Source organism: Lipotes vexillifer, unplaced genomic scaffold (genome assembly GCF_000442215.2).
Source record: "Lipotes vexillifer unplaced genomic scaffold, Lipotes_vexillifer_v1.1 scaffold569, whole genome shotgun sequence".
NCBI classification, from domain to species: Eukaryota; Metazoa; Chordata; class Mammalia; order Artiodactyla; family Lipotidae; genus Lipotes; species Lipotes vexillifer.
In genome coordinates, this window is record NW_006795376.1 from 1,660,304 (window position 1) to 1,670,818 (window position 10,515).

At 41.0% G+C, this 10,515-nt stretch overlaps 1 protein-coding gene across 1 annotated transcript in view; it reads left to right on the forward strand.

Annotated features, from left to right (window-relative positions):
• The window catches only part of NHSL1 (NHS like 1), a 127,200-nt gene that overhangs the window by 42,798 nt on the left and 73,887 nt on the right, over positions 1-10,515 (forward strand).

Genomic DNA, 10,515 nt, shown 5'->3' on the forward strand with positions numbered 1-10,515 from the left:
GAGCCCAAAGAGAGACAACATTGATTTGTGCGCTGCTTATACAGCTGGCTCAATTTGCTTTCTTGTTTAAACACTGCAAAGCAAAGACAAAGAAGCTAATGTTACACACATTACAGGGTGTATTACCTTTTTTAAGGCATATCTGTAAGTGTAAAGAAGCAGGATAGATGCTGGGGGCATTTTAAAAAAGGACCAAGATTGAAAAAATTTTTATGGATATTATCAAGATGGATTTTATTCAACTTAAGACCCTGTGTCAGGTTATTTTAAAATTCATTAGTATTGCAGGTAAAAAATAGAAGGAAATGAGGATATTTAAATACAAAAGTAGACTCTTGAAAGGAGGGATACAGTGAAAGTTAAATTTCAAAACTGATGAAATGTAGCCAAAACTGCATGCAGAGGAAAATTAGTAAACTTACATGTTTGTATTTTTAAGCAAAAAAGAATAAAAATCAAGCTCTTGACTCCAGGAAAAGTATGAAGGTTCATAGTTATTGAAATGGCTTATAATAAAAATTGGAGGAAAATGGCAAACCCACTGGAATTTGTTCATATATTAGTGGTGTTCTGGGTAAAAGAAGAGAGGGCAGGGAAGGGGCATATATAAGAAGGAAGAGAAGTGGGGACTGTGTATGACAAAATATGGGGTTTTAACATTGTGACCCGAGATAAAATTTTAAATTTTATCTTTGATCTTGTGATCATTTTGGCCAGATATTTTCAAATCATTTTTTTCCCTAATAGACTTCCTTATTGGATCCCCACATATTTCCGCAACACTTAAGTTGTCCTTAGAACTCTGCTGCATTCCCTCTTGTATCAGCCTAGCGAACCTCCAATTTTATGTTGTCTTTTATTTTGCAGCAAAATAAAGTGATTTTATATCTTCTTGCTCGGGGTGCATATAGTGATTGTACAGGACTGAATCCTTGCTGTTTCTGACAGGCTAGAAGCATCTCTTTTATCTGTCTGTATCACATAAGTTTGTGCCCCAAATAGAACTTTGAGCTCAACTAGTGTGATTCTGTCGTTACAGATGTGAAAAAACCAAGGCCCAGACACAGTAAGGTTCCAGGTCTCACCTATCAAGGTGTGAGGACTAGAAATGGCAGTCCTTGGCCAAAGGCTACTCTGTCTCTACCAGTTTGTAGCCAGCCCAGTTATTATATGTGCCAACCCTTTCAACACCCTTTCAACCAATTTTCTCTTCGGCTTTTATTACATGAAAATTTGGAAAGAAGGGCTTCCATCATTCAGATGATTTTCAAAGACAAAGACTCTCCTTTTAATTTAATTTTGACACTTAACAAAGGTCCTGTGGTAATCACAGGAACATCCCTTCAATATTTTTAAATTCTGTTTTTACTTGAGTACTCACTTGATGTAGAAGAATACCTTTAAATCACTCTACTGGTCTTTCCTCTGTGGAAAGCTTTTTGGCATTATCTACGTAGAAGCTGGATATATGCACGCTATGAACCAGCAAATTCCCCTTTTAGTGATGTACCCAACATAAAGATATAAATATGTTCACCAAATGACATGCATGAGAATGTTCACAGCTGTACTTTTCATAGTAGCCCCAAATGAGGAAAAAAACAAATGTCCATTAATAATAAAATGGATGAGTAAGTCTGTTACCACACAGCAGTAAGAATAAACTACTGCTACATGCAACCACCTAGATGGATATCACAAACATAGTGTTGAGTGAGATATGCCAGACACAGAAGAGTATGATTCCCATCATATAAAATTCAAAAACAGGCAGAAGTGATCTTTGGTGATGATGTCAGGGTAGTGGTTACCTTTGGGACAAGAACAGGGAGTTCTGGGAGCTGGTAACCATCTATGTCTTGATCTGGGTGCTGGTTACATGGATATCCACTTTGTGGCAATTCAATAAGCTGCTCACTTAACCATTTGTGCACTTTTCTGTACCCGATAAAAAGTGCACTTAAAATCCATGCTTAAATTTAGCTTTCGGTTCTCGGGCTTTGTGTGCATCTCTGTGGGGCTTGGCTTGCTGTGTCTTCTTTGTTAAGTGATTATTCCTTCCATAGGCATCCCCAGAGGGCCTATGGGGTGGCGAGTAATTAGGAGGGGGCTTCCAGCATCCCATACCTGGTTTTAATTCTTGCCCCACCACTGGACAAGCTTACGGCCTTTGAAAATTACTTAGCTCCTTACTGCATCTCTGTTTCCACAACGACAACTCAGGGCTGTGATCAGCATCACTGAGTTAAATGAGATAATGCATGGAAATAGTCAGCTCAGAGTAAGCACTGTTAACTTCTAGCTATTGTTTTTATTTTGTCTCCCTAAAGACTGTTCTGTCCTTTAAAAATACAGAGCAATCTTGCTATTTGGCACCAGGCCAGACCTACAACATAGACATGGGTTTGGGCTTCCCATTCTTATGTCCTTAGATTTCATACTCTCCATTACTCTTCTGTTCCAGTATTCATGATGACTCCATGTCAAGAATTCCCAATCAAGGGAGTCAAGAATTCCCCTGTCTCAGTGCACTGTCTTCTATTCCTGGAGATACGGAGCTATTTTGCTCCAGCTTTTTTACCTTAAAACGTTCTCATTAATCCATTGCCTTCCCCAACCCCTCCACCTCCCAATGACAATTTTTTCTTCCTAAATACAAAAAAATGCTGGGTGAGCTGCAAGACATGGGGAGCAGACTTCCCGTAATTGCCTTGCTGGGTACCTTTTGCCCGAATGAGTGATTCTTCTCAGGAATGTTCGGAATCTGTATCCAGCCATTGTTTGGTGGGAAGATGGAGATCGCAAATGCTATACAAAGAGATCAGGAAAGGGTGAAATGGGGAGGTGGAGACCCTTACTTTTTTCCATTAATGAAACTCATCAATTCTGAAAATAATCCCTCCCTTTATGTCTAAAGATTATTGTCGTTCATTAACCCAGATTGTTGAGTCTTGTTTTGTAATAATGTGAATCTAAAAAGCGCTTTTCAGTGACCCACGGACAGAGAAACAAACCAGAGAGCTTGAAGAGAAACAGACCAAAAATTTTCTGAAAAGGGATGTTATAATGACGTATTTCAGAGTTTGAAACTACTTTCTTGACCTCACATATCCTTTACATGCCCACCCATTTTTCTCTTTGTCTTCAGAGCAAAATATGTTAATAAAACAGGTGGTCTACATCCAATCTCCTCACTTTCCTGCCACCTTTTCACTTTTTTGTGGATGTGGATCTGGATTGCCGGTCGTCCACTGCACGCTGTGCATCCCCTCAGGGTACTCGCAGCTTCCCTGCGGCCGAGTGCAGCGCTTACATTTTTGTCTTTGCCTCACTTTAGTAGCACATACTGTGTACGTGACTATTTCTCCCCTTTGATACAGTTTCCTCCCTTAGAGTTTAAGAACTTACTTCATTGGCCACTTCTTGACTCTTTCTTCCTCTTTCTAACCAAGAGCCTTAGGATTCAATCCTCGTTCTCTTCTCTAGCTGCCTTCTTTCCCCAGGTGTTCTCATTCAGTGCTTTTTTTTTTTTACATCTTTATTGGAGTATAATTGCTTTACGGTGGTGTGTTAGTTTCTGCTGTATAACAAAGTGAATCAGCTATACGTATACATATGTTCCCATATCTCTTCCCTCTTGCGTCTCCCTCCCTCCCACCCTCCCTGTCCCACCCCTCCAGGCTCATTCAGTGCTTTGAAGTACCTTTTGTATGCTCATTTCCAAGACTTTTTTTTTAAATTTATTTTATTCAAGTACAGTAATTTACAGTGTTGTGTTAATTTCTGCTATACAGCAAAGTGTTCTTTTCTGTTATGGTATATCACAGGATATTGAATATAGTTCCCTGTGCTATACAGTAGGACCTTGTTGTTTTCCAAGTTGTTTTTAATCTCTGACCCTGACCTCTCCTCTGAGCTTCAGACTTAACACGCAAATGGCCATGTGAGATTTTCACTTGCGGGTCCCATGGACGGCTCCCTTGGAGCATGTTTTGATTCCCTTCCCCTTCAACTGTTCCCCCTCCAGGGTTCCCTTTCTCGATAGACAGCATCACTAGCCTCCCCCAAGGTGAATTCTGCAGAAAACAACAACAGCTGGAGTTAACTGATCCCTCCCTTTCTTTATGTCCTACATCTAACCTTTATTTTTTTTTCTTGCGGTACGCGGGCCTCTCACTGTTGTGGCCTCTTCCGTTGCGGAGCACAGGCTCCGGACGCGCAGGCTCAGCGGCCATGGCCCATGGGCGCAGCCGCTCTGCAGCACGTGGGATCCTCCCGGACCGGGGCACAAACTCGTGTCCCCTGCATCAGCAAGCGGACTCTCAACCACTGCGCCACCAGGGAAGCCCCTACCTCTAACCTTTCTATTCTACCTCCTAAATATATTTTGAATCCACCCATTTCTTTTTTCAGCACCAGTTCAAGCCCCCATTATTTCTTGCCTAGTTCACCACAGTAGCTTCCTACTTCCTGTTACTTGTAGACAATCTGTTCTCCACACAGTGGAAAATTGGATAGTGGTCAGAGAGATCTGGTTGAAGCTCATGTGTTTGTTCCAAAAATTAGAACTTAAGGTGGAATTGACCAGCTTCTCATTCAGGCTCTGTTGTCACTGTTCTTTTTTAGAGATAGAACATTTCAGTAATATAAATGGGAAGCAAAGAGTTACTAATCAACCCTCTCTGAATCCTGAAATGGAGGGAAAAAGAAACACGATATGGCCAGTGTAAGTGTTCTGGATCCTTCTCCAGACATCTTGTTAGAAACCCTTAGTTGTGTGTGGAGGAGCATCATTTCTGAAGTGTGAGAAAGAACTAGCACCAGACAACAACCTGCAGACAGCTGTGCTTGTTTTCAAAGATTGTTTACGAAAGTTGCCCTGCTCCCTGTTGCTCTTCTGATGTGGACTATGTATCACGACGATTAAAAAAAATCTTGTACACATGTCACACTCGCCTTGCAAAATTAAATTATTCATATATCAAGACGGCAGTAAATTACTTTCTTCATCCAAGATGCCATTTCTCTGATTTTTAAAAAACTGGGTAAGAACATTAATATTTAATGCTTTTATTTTATAATATCAGGGTGTTTATGAAGAAATAAATATTTTTGAGTAATGAGATACTTAGAAATTCCATTTGATTGTCATTTGTTTCTTGATAAGACTTTCTTCAGGTCATTTTATCAAAAGGAAAAATTGGATAGCAAAATAGAATTTTTTAAGGAGATTCACTAAATTACCACTAAATTATGCCTTGAAAAAATACTGCTGAAGATATTACTATCTACATGGTATTTTTTTCCTGCCTCATTTCAGAGATGGCTTATTTGTGCAGTGTGCTCAGAAAAATTGTGTTCTCTCAATAGATGCTCACCTATGGAGTGTTTAGTTCTTCAGTGGCATTTTGGAATGTGTAAGTATCAGAGTTTCCATATCACTGCTTAGGTTATCAGTCTTCTTCCTGAGAACACATGATATAGTAGAGAATTAAGGCCAAACATTCAACTTTTCTAGCATTGTTTCTGTTCACTTCTTTTTTCCTATTTTAATTACATAAGGTAGTTGGAAAAGTGAGTTTATCGAACTTGCTCTTTTAATTTGTGAAGTCAGATTGCAACAACCTATGGAATAATTCCGGTTTCTTTTTTTTTTTTTTTTTTTTTTTTTTTTTTTTGCGATATGTGGGCCTCTCACTGTCGTGGCCTTTCTCGTTGTCGGACGCGCAAGCTCAGCGCCCATGGCTCACGGGCCCAGCCGCTCCACGGCATGTGGGATCCTCCCGTACCAGGGCACGAACCCGTATCCCCTGCATCGGCAGGCGGACTCTCAACCACTGCGCCACCAGGGAGGCCCCCGGTTTCTTGAAAATCATTCCTTTGAACCTTCCACTCTCACCTCTATTGCCATTATTTTTCTTATATAATGTGAATTTGAGCATGTCTTTTAAAAAATCTGCTGTAATTTTTTTTTTTTAAGTTCTCCAAAAATGAAGTCTATGGAAAGAAACCAATCCTGGGCTGTGTTGAGTTGATGTACTTAGTAGGTGACGGTGTTGGATACTACTTGTGGGCCACTGATGCAATTTGAGTAAAAGAATTCTCCAACTTTCTCAGCTGCTGATTTAGGAAGATCAGATGTAAATGACTATATTTCTGGATCTGAATCAAAAACAGATATAAAAGGCGATGAATCCCAATTGATTTTGGAGCCTCTTGTAATTATTCTTTCTCAAGAACTTGGCCAGAAATCCTGCAGCAGTTTCTGTCACTGGCTCATTCAGCTCCATCTCACTCCCTGTCTGGCCTGACTTCTCCTATCATGTTAGCTAAGCTAACACCTTCATTTCCCAGACTCCCTTGCAGCTAGAGTTGCAGGTACATGACCTAGGCTCTGTCACCCAGACCCACTGATTGAATTTGGATGCCAAACTTAGGAATCATAGGCAGTAGCTGTGTAGGCTGTTTGGATCTCCTGGCAAGCCCAGCAGCACTGGTCTCTTGCTCTTCCAACATTTGCTTCTGTGGACACTTGACATCCAGACTTGTACATGATCAGTGATAGCCGGTGATGACCAGCAGGTGGCGACAGCAGCAATGTTTCATTGTAACAGTCCTGACTATGTGGTGTGTAAACTTATCCTCTGGCCACCTGGAGATTCTGAAAGCTCCTTAAGGTCCCTCAGTAGTTCCTCTTACCTTAATATAATGAGTGGAATCTGTTTGCATCTAAGTGTTCTGGCATTGCCATCATAGCTGCTTTAATAAAGTGCTGGCTGTCCTGTTTCAATTATCTGATGTTATTTCCCTAAACACTGATGTTCTTTCCCTAAATGCTGACAGTGGCTAGATTTTCTTGTGTATTCTTTATCAGAATTGATGCAGTATTTCAGAGTTGTATGTAATTAACATTGAGGAAAAGACAGTGTTTTAAAAATAAACAGAAACTATGTTATTTTTCATTTATGGTCTTTTTTATAAGATACATTTCTTTATTTTTTTCTTTTCCTTTATAGGTTATTATGAGATATTGAGTATACTTCCCTGTGGTATACAATAGGTCCTTGTGGTTCACCTATTTTATATATAGTAGTGTGTATATGTTAATCCCCCAATCCTAATTTATCTCCCCCCGACCCCTGCTGTCCCCCCGCTATCCCCTTCAGTTACCATAAGTTTGTTTTCTATGTCTGTGAGTCTGTTTCTGTTTTGCAGATATGTTCATTTGTATCATTTTTTTAGATTCTATATGTAAGTAATATATGATATTTGTCTTTCTCTGTCTGACTTCACTTAGTATGATAATCTCTAGGTCCATCCGTGTTGCTGCAAATGGCATTATTTCATTCTTTTTTATGGCTGAGTAATATTCCATTGTGTGTATATACCACATCTTCTTTATCCATTCATCTGTCGATGGACATTTAGATTGCTTCCCTGTCTTGGATATTGTCAATAGTGCTGCAGTGAACATTGCCTGTATCTTTTTGAATCAGAGTTTTCTCTGGATGTATGCCCAGGAGTGGGATTGCGGGATCATATGGTAACTCTCTTTTTGGTTCTTTACGGAACCTCCATACTGTTCTCCATAGTGGCTGTACCAACTTACATTCCCACCAACAGTGCAGGAAGGTTCCTTTTTCTCCACGCCCTCTCCAGCATTTATTATTTGTAGACTTTTAATGATGGCCATTCTGATCTGTGTGAGGTGATACCTCATTGTAGTTTTGATTTGCATTTCTCTAATAATCAGTGATGTTGAACATCTTTTCATGTGTCTATTGGCCATCATTTATGGGCTTTGTTCATGACCATACAGTTTATACAAACCCCACTCTTAGGGAAAAAAAAATCTGTCAAGGTAAGAAGTAATCAGGAACTAAAATGTTCATTCAAAATTGTCCAGCAATATGAAATTGAAAGAGAGACTGGTGAGACTAGAGGCTAACGTGAGTCAGTAGGTGACTGTATCCCATCCCCCCCAGATTGTTGGTGTCCTACCTGGAATAGATTAGCATTGAAGAGAGGGAGGCAGTGTTAGGATACAGCCAAAGGTGAGGCATGGGGGAAGTCATTAACATAAGGGGCACAGACTACTTACCTCCATTCCTTCTTTCATCAACATTAGTTTATCTTGGTTTTATGGAATTTGCCTACTATCTCAATTCATTTTTCTATGTCTTTCAAATTTTTCTGAAACACAGGATCACTACCTTATATGAAAACTTTTGGTGTCCAATCATTACTGACTGAATGAAGTCTAACACCTTTATTCAATAGGCAAGATTCCTCCCAACCAGTCCTGACTTACCTTTCCAGCCATATTCCCACTGCCAGCCCTAGGAACCCCATTTTTTCACCTGAAGGGCCAGCAGCTTGTCTCAGACAGGTTCAGGTGCAGATAGCAATGTACGCAGAAGGGGATTCAACATAGGGTGTAAGGATCGTTGGAAAAGCTTGGGGAACAGGTCCAAGCTGAACTCCCAGGAAGGATTTCCAAGAAACCAGTTCAGAACTGGCTCACCAAGGGAGCCGTTATCTCTGCTGCAAGCAGAAAGCTGGCACTCAGGTTTGGACTCCAAGATCACATTGCCACAGCTGTGTACCTTACCTGCGAAATGAGTGCCGCTGGTCTTGCCTACCATCTCCACGTAAGGAGGGACTGGACGCTGAGGCTGCAGTTACCACTCCTACTGAAGTGTCTCAACAGTCAGACTAACCACCAGAGCTAGCTGAGTGCAGACTCAAGTCCTCAGCCAAGTTTAGGTGCAGCGACTTTTCAAACCAGGAGGCTCAGGTATACTGGAGTCTGGGAAATGTGGTTTCCAGCTCCCAGTGACTACAAGGTGGTTTGACTGAGGCCATCAGAGGCAACGTGCACCATTTGTCGTACACATGACTCAGTATTCCCAGCACACAGATGCCTTGCTCTCTTCTTGTGGCCTTTGTTCTTGCACTTTTGTCTAGTTGGAATGTGTTTCATATCCTCTCTATGTAGCAAAGCCTTCAAGGTCTAGCTCACATGTCATCCTGCTATGTCATGTTTTCCCTGATATCATTTCCTTTGGGCCCCCATTAGAGTTTACCCTCTGTTTTAAAATGTCTTATTACCATTTGCCTGTATCTGTCTTCTTCTATTCAATAGAATTCCTTACAGACAAGGAATAGATTCATTTTTGTTATTTAGTCAAACTTACTGGCATCTCCAAAGCCAATAAAGGCCTGGTCCCGGTCCTTAAGGAGGGAAGGTCCTAGTATGGGAGACAGATAAGGCCAGTTGTGGAAGGGATAAACCACAAAGGAGTGGACAACCCACTCTTGCGGGGAGAGGGCATGGGAGATGAAAGGATCAAGGAAGACTTTGTAAAAGAATTGTCTCCATCTTGGGGTCTCCAGTGCCTAGAGTAGTTAGTGCTTGGTGTATAGCATCTTTAATAAAGAAGACCAGGCTGGAAAGGAGTGATGTGATATTTTTGAATGAACTTTTGTCTCTTCTTAAAAGCTCTCTATTAATACTGATACTTAACATTAGGTTTCTTTTTTTCTTTTTTTTTTTTTTTTGCGGTACACAGGCCTCTCACTGTTGTGGCCTCTCCCGTTGCGGAGCACAGGCTCCGGACGCGCAGGCTCAGTGGCCATGGCTCACAGGCCCAGCCGCTCCGCGGCATGCGGGATCTTCCCGGACCAGGGCACGAACCCGCGTCCCCTGCATCGGCAGGCGGACTCTCAACCACTGCGCCACCAGGGAAGCCCTCTAGTTATTTTTTAATGCCATAGAGTAAAGCTAAATCCTCTAGAGCTCATTGTGTTTAAACTGTTTCTTTTCTTCCTGTAACTCATTCCTTTAATAAAATAATATTAATTGCATGCCTACTGTGTATCAGATCTGGTGCTCGGCACCTGGACCCTGCAGACCTGCTGAGCTGTGGCCTCTGTTCTACAGTCTAGATCCTGTGTCTAGTGGGGCATACAGTTACTAAACAAATAGCTACACATACACAAGTACTAGTGCTATGAAAGAAAAGTGAAGGTCTCCATGAGAGTGAATAATAGAAGGTATAAACAGAGTCAGGGTCAGAAAAGGTTTGCTTTCCTGAAGAAATGGCAGTTAATCCGAGCCCCAACGTGTGATGGGAAGAGTAAGAAAAAAGTAACCCACTATTCTTCTGTCTCTCATTTTTCATAGCAACCAAAAAGGAGTTTTTCCCTTTAACTCTTCCCCCTTTGTCCATCAGCCTCAGCAATTATTTGGTTGCCAATATACTTGGTATTAAAGTAAATAAATTCCAATTTCAACACACAAGGAGACATTTCAAAAAATGACTTGTACAATGTATAATGAGGTGAAAATAACCATTATCTGTGCGGGAATTTTTGTTTAGTATTTGCAGGCTACTTCTTAAGGGAAATTTCCATAGAGGTTAAACAACTATGGCCCTATATAGACAAATGCTTTTAAAAATTCCAGGCTCTTTACCTCCCTCACCTGTTTCATAAAGAAGGGTGATTAACCCC